Genomic DNA, 14,316 nt, shown 5'->3' with positions numbered 1-14,316 from the left:
CCCACTCCATGAGATGGAACCCATATACGACACTACTAAAACGGCCAAGAACCCGAGAGTAGGTGGGTCAGGGGCTAGGGGAAAACCTACTACTGCTATTCTGCTAAATGAACAAAGCAGTAAAGTATCCCCTAATGGCATACTGCTATACCCAGAGATCAGTGCTTCAAAGAAGCTTCTTCTTGCAGGAGATAAAAATTAATACAGAGACACACAACAGGACAATGGGAAGAGAGTAAGAGCCCTCAACACTGTGTCTTCATCCAACCCCTCCCTGCAAAGCTCAAGGATCTATGTAGAAGGGGAGGTAGAAAGACTGTCAGAGCCAGGGGTGAGAGATGGCTCCAAGGTAGCAGTGTCTTCCGGACGTAATTCCACACACCTACAGACACCTGTTGAGGAGAGGATCTCCTGAGGAAGGAGAAATAGAACATACTGTTATGGAGAGACAATGGAATCCAGGATTCCAGACACAACAGGACTGATTCACAGATGAACTCACATGGGCTCTGACAGCATAAGACCTGCACAGTTCAAGTCAGACTTGGTCCCAACACTGAGAGGGGGAGATGGACAAGGAGGTCCACCCTTAGTCAACTGACACTTTCTGGGAAAGAGAAAAATCAGTTTTCACCAATGGGGTGTCACTGGGTATATCATCCACTCATCAGGGCGGACCTCATGTCCATGTATAGATGGCCAATACAAATGACCTCCATGTTTTGTTCTGATTATTTAACAGACTATTTTGTGTGCCCAGGGCAAAACTAAGACTAGCTAGAAGGAGCAGAGAATTGTGATTCTTAATTTATTTCTCAGACTATCTACTCTTTCATATACTGTCTGAGACATCAAAAGTAAGACATGTTAAATGATAAAATCTTATATAGAGAAAATCAAGTAAAATCTATATAAATTCTATTATAGCTAACAAGTTCAGCAAAATTTGTGGAATGCACAAACAATTCACAAATCAACTATATTTATATGCACAATAATAAAGAACTAAATATAAAAGACATTCCATGTTCCTGGACCAGAATATTCAACACTGGTAAGATGGGTCTATTTCCAAACTGATCTACGAAACCCCAATCTTAATTCCAACTATTTTTCTGGGCAGGAATTGAGAGGCTGGCCCTCAAATTAGTACTGAAATGAAAGGAATATAACTGTCTCCAGAAAGAACAATTCCTATTCCAAATCAAGACTATCAGGCCCGATTGCTAGAAGGGTCACAGTTGTCAAGACTGGGGCCAGGTGTGATGGTAAATACCTGTCACCTCAGCACTGGGAAGGTAAAGGAAAGCAGATCAGATGAAGGTCGCCCTCAGCTATAAAGCAAGTTTGAGGACAGAGATACTAAGACTCTGTCTCAAAAAACAAACAAACAAAAAACAAAAACCAGCAACTGTGATGCTCTTGTAAGACTGTCTCCACACACGAGTGGGACAGAAATAAACATGCATGTATGTACTCAACTGAACTTTAGCAGTACCAATCGAAATGGGAAAAGAGTTCAGCAAAGAGCAGGTCTGAGGCTCTGAGACATCTATGTGCAGAAAATGAACCTGACCTCTTTCTGAAACCACATATAACGATATGTGAAAACAGGACAAAGGCCTCAATTCAAAAGTTCAAACCTTACAATTGTTGAGGACTATATGGTTTAAGCTTTATGTCTTTACAGTAACAGGAGTTTTGTAGATGGGAACCTAAGGCATGAGAAACCAAAGGAAAGAAATATAAAGTATGATTTCTCGTTAATATTTTGAGCCAAATGATAGTGAAAAAACACTGCAAAGCAGAGGGGAAATTTTGAAAATTATGTATCTTATAAGGATCTAGATAATCTGACAGGATAGAAGAGAGACACATGAAAATATACTCAATACTATTAGACATTCATTAGGTAAATGTAATCCCAAACTACAGTTAGCTATGACTGCATATCCAACAGAATATTAACAACTAAAAGATAATGACAACTACTGGCAGTGATGGGAAAAACTGGAATGCCTACACATTTCTGGTAGAAATAAAAAAAAAATGGTAACTCTTATGTAAAGAGCAGTTTGTCAGCTAGTATTCAAAATTAAGTAGTGTTACCATGTAACATAGACATTCTATTGTTAGGTATCCACAAAATACACTTATGCAAAAATTTATGTGTTCATACTAGCATCCTCTGTAATAGCACTGAGAGAAAACAGCCAAACGTTCGTGAACCGATGAACACACGAAATGTGGCATAACAGAATGTTATCCAGTCATCACAAGGAATGAAATGCTTATAAAGCTACAGCTCAGATGAGCCGGATGAGACAAGCTACTGCAGAAGATAATCTAGTTTGTGGCTTCGTTTATGTAAGATCCCAGAACAGGCAAAGGGAAACTGGGACAGGCTAACCTGTGCTCTTGAAAGGAGGAGGGGAAGAATGGATGGGGAGTGACTCCTCATAGAGCTTCCTTTAAGGATGGTGAAAATGTCCTAGAACTGGTAATACACCCTTGTGAATAAACTAAAATCCACTGAATTATGCATTTTCAAATGGTAGCTTTTGTGGTATGCCAATTATATCTCAATGAAAAAGTCCTAACATGCCACAGGTTTTCCTCACTGAATTTCTTTTTAATACTCCACATGAGATTATGTCATATCTGCAATATGACAAGAAGTATTTGATTTATAACGAGTGTGATATGAAAGAAAGCAAACTAGGACTTGTAAAAAGTTATGACTCAACTTTGCTAAGTCAAAATCCAAAGGGAAATATTTAAATACTTAAGACACTGGAACTGTTGACCATTTAGCTTTTCCTGCTAGTGTAATAAAGTCACATATGATAAACTGAATAAAATATTTATAATGTGTAAAACAATTGCATTGTGCCGATTATTCCTTCTTATAAGATAGACTTTGGAAAACCAAAAATGATCATTTTACAGGACTCATTCAAACTGATTTTCTTTCTTAGCAGTTGTAATGAATTTGACTATGAAAAGACAGAAGTGGGAGATGAGGGGGGAAAGGACCCTCAGATGAGTGAGATTCATAAGCAACTGTCTGAATAGAGGCTCAGCTGTTGTGACTCCCCTCTTGTGAAGGTTCCCATTAGCTGTGCATGAACAAATCTAAATTTGAAAAACCTGATATACAGTGCCATTGTGTGAGGAATAGGCCACCTCAGTTTTGATTAATAAAGACCATTTGAATAAGGCTGTGGGGGAGATGGGAGTAAGTCCTGGTAGAAAATGAGTATATTGATTAGAGGAAGTTACTTAGACTTGCATTCAATTTAACTGCATTCACCAGCAAATGGTCTAAAAAGTAGGCACAATATTTATGCTGCCCCATACTAGATGGACTTAGGGTATGTTAAGATACATCTGCATCTCAATGGGAAGCTACAGGGTTATCCACAGACTTAATGGCAACTGCTAAAAGCATGACTGAAGGAGAAGCTTGATGGAGACAGATTCTCACTGAGGTCTAGAGGGACTCCTCCTACCTGTTGAAGTCTTAGGACATTCCTCCTGTGATTTGTCAGCCCCATCCCATAATAAACTAGTCAACTGTCAAACTGTTTAAAATTGTAGATCTTTCTTGCCACGAGGTGGTAGGGGTGCATGCCTTTAATACCAGAACTCAAGAAGCAGAGGCAGGCAGCTCTCTGGAGTTCAAAGACAGCCAAGTCTACAGAGTGAGTTCCAGGACAGCCAGAACTGTACATCTTTTCTAAAGAAGAAATTCTGATGTAAACAGATCAGATTTTTTGTAGGTTTGCTTTTGTGGGTTTTTTTTTTTATTTTGTTTTTGGATGAGATTGTAAAGCCCTTTACATTCACTCAGTAAGTATAGTAAGCACTCACATGCTAGCCTCTACTTCATACACAGTTGGTTAGTTAGTTAGTGAGTATTCTGTTGAAGGATACTTGAAGTTCGATAATTCTATTCACCACTGCAATGTTATATGTACAAAGAATGTAAATTGCTATGTGCAGTACATTTCATACTCGTGGCATTGATCATGTGCCAAGCATGAGTCTGAACATATGAAAGGCATTGTGGTACAAATACATCAGAGGAACCTGGTGGGGTAGTTCTTATATTCTTTGCATGGAAATAATTTCCTATTGTGCAGACACGAAACGTAATGTGTTCTTAGATACAGTATTAGTAAGTGGATGAACCCAAATATTTCTGACTTCAAGGTCAACTTCCTAACCCACTGAAGAATCTCCTCCTGGGACAAGCTATGTATTATCAAAGCTCAGTTGAAAAATTAGACTCTATTTCATGTAGTTGAAGCCCTTATTGGGAGAATTGAGAAACCACAGTTAGTTCATTTTATAGGAACAATTTCCCGAGTCACACTATAGAAGAAGACACTACAGTACTCATCATTTTTTCTCAAGTATGGAACTTGCTGCTCCTGTGGCCTCTGGTGTTACTTGCTATCTATCAACTTACTATGCCATGAATGGAGGACAATTTACTATAACCAGAGATGGAAGATGACTTTCTACCATCATGGATGGAGGATGGCTTACTATCACTATGGATGGAGGATGACTTTCTATCACCATGGATGGAGGATGACTTTCTATCACTATGGATAAAGGATGACTTTCTATCACCATGGATGGAGGATGACTTTCTATCACTATGGATAAAGGATGACTTTCTATCACCATGGATGGAGGATGGCTTACTATCACTATGGAGGATGACTTTCTATCACTATGGATAAAGGATGACTTTCTATCACTATGGATGGAGGATGGCTTACTATCACTATGGATGGAGGATGACTTTCTATCACTATGGATGGAGGATGACTTTCTATCACCATGGATGGAGGATGACTTTCTATCACCATGGATGGAGGATGACTTTCTATCACCATGGATGGAGGATGACTTTCTATCACCATGGATGGAGGATGACTTTCTATCACTATGGATGGAGGATGACTTTCTATCACTATGGATAAAGGATGACTTTCTATCACCATGGATGGAGGATGACTTTCTATCACCATGGATGGAGGATGACTTTCTATCACCATGGATGGAGGATGACTTTCTATCACCATGGATGGAGGATGACTTTCTATCACCATGGATGGAGGATGACTTTCTATCACCATGGATGGAGGATGACTTTCTATCACCATGAATGAAGGATGGCTTACTATCACTATGGTCAAGTTCCAATGATCTGAATATTCTTTGAGGTTTAGAGAACTTCTGATTTAGGGTTGCAAATTTTTGTATGTCAAAGAAAAGATTCCAAAATTTTCATCAGATTCTCAAGGGAATTTGTGACTCCACACTGAATTAAACCCACTTTAGTATGCTGTCTTTAATATGATGCCAGCTTCAGAGCAAGATGGACATGGTGTGAGGCAGTAAAATGGTGATTGAAGACACAGTATTCTAAACACAGGTGTCTGAGATCCCTTGCTTAGACTCTCAGCACTTTATTTTTGGGGTCTCAGTATCTCTTTTTACTCAAAGGTGTGGAGCCTATGAACAAAGAACTTAGAAGAACACCTGGCACTTGGAAAGTACTTCCTGAGTGGCAGCTGCTGTTACTAGAATACCTTTAGACAGGCAAATTCTACTTTTAGGAAGTTACATAATAGACACATACTTTCACATTTATTTCCAATTCCATGGAGCTTTTAGAAAAAGGAAGTACTGTGGAAGACAGTATCTGTCTTCAGGGTAATGGCCTGGTTCTGCATACAGAATAAATTATATGGTGCCAATTACAGCCAAGCATAAATGGCTCAAGTATAGCTACACCATAGCCATGCTAGGAACATATTCTAAAGAGGCCAAAAGATTACTTCTAAAGCATTCAAAATAATCTTGGTTTGGGAAGGAGTACACTCACAATGAACTTGTCCTGATATAGTTTTCCTTGATCAAATATTCCATACCAACCTTAATATCTAGAGGAGGCAGCTGACCAATTCAACACACACAAAAGCCTTATACTTCAAGACTCTACTTATTCTGTATTGCTTAGGGAAGAGCTTAAGGGCACCCTTGCAGTTCTGTTCATACATTCACACAAATCTAACAAAGTGTAAAATGCTGGCAGTTACTCCTGCAGACTGCCCCTGGACAGAGGAAGAATACTTGATTTGGGCAAGAATGATAATCACACCCTTTAATGAGGCAATATGTCAACTTCTCTAGTATCTAAAACATAGATACTAGCCTACCACCTGAAAGAAAACTACATTTCAGCCCTTGATGGGCAGTATCACGGTTAGTCTGATTCTTAACTTTGTCCCCAAATCTGTTTGACACGAGACTGTAGTTCATTAAGAAGGATGGTTATGACCAGTGTCAGTGAGCAGTAACTCCCATGGGTGCTGTAACATGCAGCTGTAGGGGGAATTTTGGAAATTGACACTGGAATGGTTAATGGAACCTTTAAAAGTAAATCTGCATTGACTTGGCAATTCCATTCTAAGAACATATCCAAAGAAATAATTGGAAATTTCGTAAGTTATACATGTAAGAATATTCCCTCAGAAGCTGATAATAAAAACTGAAAAACATTCAATTTTCACACTACAAAATCTGTTAAAATAATTAAGAGATCAGCTTAGAATTCTGTACAGTCATTAAAATATATTTAAACATTGTGATGAAAAGTCAGTGATGCAAATTTTTTTAAACCAGGGACATAATATGACTAATTTGTGTGTATATTTATAACACACAGACACATAGACATAGACACACACAGACACACACACACCTCTTCCAGAAAGTATCTACTTTAAAGTTAACAGTGCTAACTGGGAATGTTTTGGGGTTATAAATAATTTAATTTTCTCCCTATAGTATCACGTATTTTATAGAAAATTACACACACACACACACACACACACACACACACACACACACACACACTCCTTTTTAAATCAGGCAAAGAATTGTTGCTCTTTGCTTTTCATCAATAAAAATGTAGGAAAATTAAAGTGCTTTTTAAAAATAGTCAGACAAAATAATGAAGTAAAATACACAGAATATGAGGAACAGAGGCAACCATGATTAACTATAAACATGTACCTATTCTACAATCATTCAAATTCAAAATAGTTCCAGACCTTCAATGCACATCTGCAGGCTGAATCTGGACAGCAAGCTACTAGTGAGGACCTTTACAGTATAAACCTGTACACCAGAGCACAGTGCTATAGCTCTGCTAGACAAAGGCTGAACAACATCCTCCCCATCTCCTGTAACAGGCTTAAGTGATGTTTGTAAAGGAGAATCCTGTTTAAATGGTGATCTACATAGGATTTAGTGCAAGAAAAAAATTAGACTCTTCAGACACATATGTCTCCTTCCTTCCATTTCAGAGGAAAGCAACATAGTAAATTGGCTTTCCTCCATATTTCCTGTTCTGGAAAGCACAGACACCCCCCTAAGTCTGGGTTTTCTATGAAATCTGTCAGTTCTTATTCACTTGCTGTGTTGGTTAGAGTATATGTATGCACTGTTATATTAGAGGGAGTAGATATACATATATGTATATTACTTGATATGCTTTTGAAAAGCAGATTGGCCAGAAGGAAATACACCTGGACAAAGACACTAAAGAAAATATCATCAGCATACTATAAGATAATGGTAATGACTTTCATAAATACTTGATATACTTTAGTGTTATCTTTCTCTGTTGGCTAATCTTTAGAATAATGCATAGACTATAAATATTAATATGGGGACTTAGCAGCTGACGTGGACAAGAACCAGAGACAGTGACTAGTGAGAAAAAGCTGAAGAGGGTGAAAGTGGAATAAAATCTAAAGTGAAAGAAAGGCATGATGGGATATGTGTGTACAGCAACTATCATGCAAAATACAACCAAATACAGGGTGTGATGCTGCAAACCAGCGTGTGAGGGCTGTAACAGGAGGATCAAGTTCAAGGCCGGTACACAGTGAGTTTGGAGCCAGCCTGGGCTACAGGAGACACTGTTTCAAAAAAGAAAGAGAAAACCAACCAGCATCTTTGTTAGGTAGCTTCCAGCCCTCACTGGGGATGAGAGACATCCAGTGTCAAGCACCAGGAGAACCTGCATCCCTTCCCTCTTCCTCCTGTGATCTCCTTCCCTCTTGGCCCACCTCGAGACATCACTTACCACCTACCTGCCACTAACTTCCTTCTAAAATATGGGAAATGAGAATATAAATATTCCTCAAACTTGAAGTTTGGGAACTAAGGTGTTTATTAAAAATTAAAAATTGATGGTAGGTAATTACCAAAATGAAATGTGCTAGGATGAGTAATATTAAAATGAATTATTAAATATTTTAAATGGTATTTTATTTTTATATTTATAAGCTGATCCTTTTTTAGGAATAGAAATTCTAATGACATACTATTAAGTTCCTTAAATATGGCCTTTGGATAAATTCAAGGCATGTGCTGAATCAAAAGTTTATGATAAAAAGCTAAGTTATGCTGCTCAACTAGATACATGTGGAATATAGTATTAGTCAGCATCTTGTTCCGTTGTCCAGTAAAATCAACTTAAACATGTGAGCTAAAATGCATCAGCAGATCCAGGTTATTTATAAGGAACGCACTCTTAAACTATGAATTTTCAACTCATTAGAATGGAACAAAGCAAAACACCGAGAGATCGTGTCAACAGGACCAAATTGAAAAAGGAATCTCTTTATTTAGATCAATTTGAACAGTAGTGGTGAGTGGTCAGAAACTTCAGAAATCTAAGCCAGATAGGAAAGCAGTGTCACCCCAGCACCTACATGGCGCCGACTCGGAGACAAACCTAAGGTATTTATGAAAGACCAACAAGGAAGAGGTTTCATATGCTGTCTCTGCTTTTCAAATGTGTGTGTGTGTGTGTGTGTGTGTGTGTGTGTGTGTGTACACCAGCGGAGCACGATGGAGCTAGAGTTGCAGGTGGTTGTGAGTTGTTCAATGACTTTGGTGTGGGGAGGTGAACTTGGGTCCTCTGCAAGAGCAGCAGTGCTCTTAGCCAATGAGCCATTCCTCCCGTCTTCATATGCTCCTTATGCAAGGCAAGTACAGGGAACAAACCAAATTCATAAAGACTTTCTAAAAACATGGCGGTTTTCTACAAACAAGCCAAGCACAGTGGACCGTGACCGACAGTGGAGTTTTCTGGACTATGAAAGGGTGAATGTGGAAACTGAGGTGCTCTGATGATGTGCAGTATCCATGACCGTCAGCATTCAGTAAATATTAAAAGTTACAATGAACATACAGATTGACACTCTAAAAACAGTTACTAGTGGAGTCAGGAGAAAAACAGCCCTGTCGTCATTAAGATGCCAAAGTCAGTGAAAACACAATGATGGGAACATATTTCACCCTCTTAAAACAAGAAAGTGACAGAATTACTGGGAACTGTTAAAATATTATGTCAACGCAAAAACCTCCTGAAAAATACGCAGCACTGTGCCTTCATAAACTTGCTTACTGAATGACCTATTAGTACCCAGAATACCTACAAACTCGGCTACAACAAATTAGCAGCAAATTACAGAGAAAACCACCCCACGATATCAGCGGTCCTATTTAAACCCAACTCCACCGTGACAGAAGCCAGCCATGGAGTTGGCAGAGGTTCTGCAGAAGCGGCGGCAGCCCATAAAGCATCTTCATTTTTTGTCATTTAAGAATTAAGCCACTTCCAGTTCACGCAGCTCCTACCAGGTGCACTTAATTGATGTCATTACGATCCCTCAGGAAACACCCATGGAGACCTACAGCAACACGGAGAGGTTTTTGGTAAGCAGCTGTGTGCTTTAATTGATTTGTATTATTTAAAATAGGAAGAGTTAAAAGTCAGTTATCGGATGTTGTGTAAAAGAGATGCCTAAAGACTCTAGGGAGACTGAGTTCAGAGGCAGGCCAATCACAGGAGCTTCACTTGAGCACTTACAATCCTTACTAGAGGAAGCACAATTAAATCATCAGTTTATCAGCTGGCATTCTAAATCAGCAGGCAGCACATGAAGTTCCATTATTTAAGGCTTCTTAGCCAATGACTTCCTGCAGCACCGAGGGTCAAAGGAATAGCTCCACCAAAGGCACCTAAAGAGTTGTTGTTGAGTTTTACAGACACGCTTTTTTTTTAATCTTCGAGAAACTTTCTATGGTAAGAAAATGAAACTAACTGAAATTATCATAGTTTTGCATGTTTTAGGCAAGCCCAAGTTTTCAAGATGAAATCATGGTATATGAGGTAAATGTGTGTTTTCCAGAGGCTCCTCATAGTCTACTTCCCATAGATACTAAAGATAACTCTTCTTTATTTTCACATGTAAGTGGGAATGCATGTGTATGTACACATGTTTGCACGAATGTGGACACACATGTTTGCAAGCATGCACGTGGAGGCATGGGGTTGATGCTGGGACTCCTCCTCAATTGCTCTTCGTCTTGCTCAGTGACAGGGTCCCTCAATCAAAACTAGAGCTTACCTGTATGACTTGTCTCATACAGAGCTTGAGTTCCGTCTCCATTTTCCCAGGCTAGAGTTACAGGTGAACGGCCACAACCAGTAGGTATTTCCACAGGTTCTGGGGATCTGCACTCTGGTCCTCCCGCTTGGGCAGCCAACACTGTAAGCAGAGCCATTTCCCCAGTCCCCTAACCTGGTTCTTGCACAGGACACACAATGCAAGGAAGAAAAACAATCAGTATTCACCTTTGTAGCTGTACTCGTCCAGCAGCACTCACTGACTTGGACTCATCCCCGTCAGGCACACAGAACCAGGAAACAAACTGCTTCCAAATTCTTGGCTTCCAAATTTAAACCATGCAGTTCAGGTGTTAGAAATAATAATATATTTAAAAGGAGTAAGAGATAGGTTGAGTTTCATACAGAACTCTCCTGTTTACTGCTAAGAAGCAAAGCAGGGACTTGGAGAGAAAGCAATTTTGAAAAGGCCGTTATACAAAAGAGATTTGTGTGCCTGTGTGTTCATCACGCAGGAGTCTGAATACACACGTGTATAAAATGATACAATACAGTAGACACCTTTGTGGTTTGGGAACGTGAAAAGAGAAACAGTATTTCTTTAGCACATTAGCTTCAGAGTTGGGAGTCATATAAAGAAAACCACCTTCCACCCGATATTCATGGGTTAGTAGCTTTAGGGAGAAATGACAGCAAGACTAAGCCTGGACACAGAGGACCAGGGACAGCCACAGAGGTTTCCACAGCCCTGTCATGTATTCCTTAGTGTAGGTACAGTGCCTGGGGACCATCTACCCTTTAGAGGCCCATGAAATGATTATATTACTTGTAAAAATAAAAGAAAAACAACTTTTAGGTGAAATTAAATATTTGGATATATAGTATAAATATAGTCAGTTCTATTACAAGTTATAAAATTATAAATTTAGTATTTTTGTGTGAAAAAAGGAGCCTGCTATGGTTTGGGTATGACTTTAGTGTGCACCCCAAAAGTTTACGAACTAGAAATTTGGCCCCCTATGCAGTAGTTTTGAGGTAGCTGAGCCTAGTAGAAAGGTGGTAACATCATCGGGGGGGTTATTAGTTACTTTCTTTGTGGCTGTGAGGGGATAAGACTCCTAAGAGAAACAATTCAATGGAAGAAGCCCTTGTTTTGTCTCAGTTTAGAGGGACTCTTCGTCACAGTGACAAGGGCATGATTCAAGGTGTTAGAGTACAGGGTTAGAATCCCTCCCATCTCAACAGGTAAGGAGCCGAGAGCACGGACTGCTGGTATTCATCTGGCTTTCTCCTTTTTCCATTTTCATTCAGTTTCATTCCATGGTTCACCAGCCCATGGGATGGTACCACCCACCCTCAGGGCAGGTCTTCCCACCTTAGCTAAAACTCTTTGGGGAAGCCCCTAGGGACCACCAGAGGTGCATCTCCTAGGTGGTTCCAAATCCGGTCAAGTTGACAACGAAGACTTATCTCCCCAGAGGTCATCCTCTCAGAGGGTGTTAATGTTCACAGGAAAGAACAAAGCAAAGCCTGGCCTGAACCCTCTGACTCTGACTTTACTTTTTGGTATGTGATCTCTAATGCATGTGGCCATCTCCCTTTCTGCTTTTCTGCCTTGCTGTGATGCAGCCAGGGGCATCCTCACCAGAGGCCAACAGGTGAGGTTGCTCACTGGTCAACTGTCTGCATCCAAAATGGTAACCTGAATAAGCTTCCTGTTTATTTTTCAAATAAAGTGCCCATGTGCAGATGTTTTACTTTGGTACACAAGATGAACTAATACAGACTCCATGAATACAAAGCTTTGATGAAAGAGAATGATGGGAAGATGGACAAAGAGTGAAGTAGCCTAGAGCAGAAAGAGATCTTAAGGTCCATGCACTCGACGAAGGCACAAGGGTTTAGTATCAACTACATGGGAAGAGGGAGGGGTGGGTCAAACATTAATCTAGTTTATTTGTGTTATTGTAAAAGTTAGGGAAATAACTGTTTTCCCAGAAGTAATGCTGATTATTTTTATAGAATGTATTTTCTTATGTAGCCTAGACAATGTTCAAAGTATTTTACATATATTGATTAATTTAGTTTTCCCACCAACTCTGTAGATCCTAGTATCAGCTCTGTAGGAAAATTAAACTAAGACAAAAGGTGCTTCATAATTTGCTGAAGGTCCTGCAACCGTAAGTACTGATATTCAGAGTCTAGTCCAACACACACACACACAGAGAGAGAGAGAGAGGGGGGGGGGGGGAGAAATGGCTTTACATATGGGAAAGCAACCAATCTCCCTTAGAAATAACTTATTTCAAGTTTGGACAGGATATGTAAACCATGAATGTGCAATCTCTCGTGCCATAAAGCAAGAAAGAAATTAAAAAAACGTGAGATATATCAAAATTACTCAGGAGTTAAAGAGATGTTCACTAGTAATATAAGACAAATTGAACATCAATAAAGAGAATCACTACCATGAATTGAAACAAAAAACTAATATTCATTCATAAAAATTCAATAAAAAATTCTTGGTGTCTTCTAGAGGTTGCTAAGAAATCAATTTATTACCTGCAAAGCTAAAATCTAAAGAGAAAGAATTAGTATTTGTTGCCTCTTCTATGGAAAGCATATCTCAGGTAACTACACTGGTGGGAGAAACTGTCATTACTGATAAATAATGAATGACGGAATAAAACCACACATTTTACAGCCCTTAGTAAGTTACTGATATAGAATCATCAGTAGATGCCAACATCACAGAAACAGCCACAATCAGGCATTATGTACTTCCTTAGGAGCATAATAAAAAACACTTATGGTATATTCCTGCCCGCACAAATCATATGCAAATTAGATCAAACTTTAATATCTAACTCCCAGCCCATAAAACGTATAGGGAAGAACATATAAACATCATAATGACATAAGCAGGAAAAATAATCCAGGCTGCAAAAAGCTGTTTCTTCAACAATAAAATTAGCATGAAAAGAGGGAGGAATGAAAATCGACATGGATTTTACACAGATTCCTAAAGTTGTAAGTGATGTTGGCCACTATAATGTGTAAATTTTATTTGGATTTTGATTGAAACCAACTCAAAAAATTTAAATAGTGCTTGCTTGTTTAATGATACTATACATTTTTTAAAATTTTAGTTATAATGATGGAATCACACTTAGATTTTTGAGAGCTTTTAGCTTTTTATAAATTTGTTATGAAATAACTGTAGTTTTACATATAGCTGAAAGAAATGATACAAAGAAATCTTTTATAATGCTCAGTTCTCCCAGTCGCAACACCTTGCAGAATCACAGTACCTTACCACAACTGAGATACTCATAAAGTGAAGACACAGAAAAGCATGGTTCTCCACCATACCACCACCTGTCCCCAGCATGACAACCACAAACCTGTTGTCAGGTTATGATTTTGTCATTTCAAAAATGTATAACATGTAGAAGAATGGAAATAAATTCTTATCTCTTGCCTTGAACAAAAATAAACTCCAAATGGATAAAAGACTCTAACACAAACCCCAAAACTCTGATACAACTAGAAGAAAAGATGGAGTATCCTACAAAACACAGACATAAATAAGGACTTTCTAAATACAGCCTTGGTCACTTGGGAAAAATGGCTAACAATTGACAAATGGTACCTCATGAAATTAAAAAGCCAAGGCAACAGTCAATTAAGTTAAGAATCAGGCCTCACAATGGGAGAAAATCTTTACCAGCATCCAACAAAGGAATGCATACACATCTACAATACATAAAGAACTAAAAAAACAAAACATAAAAAAATCAAAAAGT

At 38.8% G+C, this 14,316-nt stretch overlaps 1 protein-coding gene across 8 annotated transcripts in view; it reads right to left on the bottom strand.

Moving 5' to 3' along the window:
- The window catches only part of Atg10 (autophagy related 10), a 317,126-nt gene that overhangs the window by 112,817 nt on the left and 189,993 nt on the right, over positions 1-14,316 (bottom strand). Inside the window, exons 6-7 of one of the 8 annotated variants that reach the window (XR_008219608.1) lie at positions 10,512-10,691; positions 8,924-9,791 (exon numbers count right to left, since the gene is read on the bottom strand). The exons of 6 other annotated variants lie outside the window; for them this stretch is intronic. The gene's annotated coding sequence lies outside the window, so the exon portion shown is untranslated. Of the gene's footprint in view, positions 1-8,923; positions 9,792-10,511; positions 10,692-14,316 lie in introns of those variants that run through there. One more of the 8 variants, XR_008219607.1, reaches the window with a different exon arrangement.

The sequence above is a fragment of the Peromyscus californicus genome, unplaced genomic scaffold, assembly GCF_007827085.1.
Source record: "Peromyscus californicus insignis strain IS unplaced genomic scaffold, ASM782708v3 Scaffold_18__1_contigs__length_77618521, whole genome shotgun sequence".
Classification (NCBI taxonomy): Eukaryota; Metazoa; Chordata; class Mammalia; order Rodentia; family Cricetidae; genus Peromyscus; species Peromyscus californicus.
This window is presented reverse-complemented; position numbering and strand designations above follow the sequence as displayed.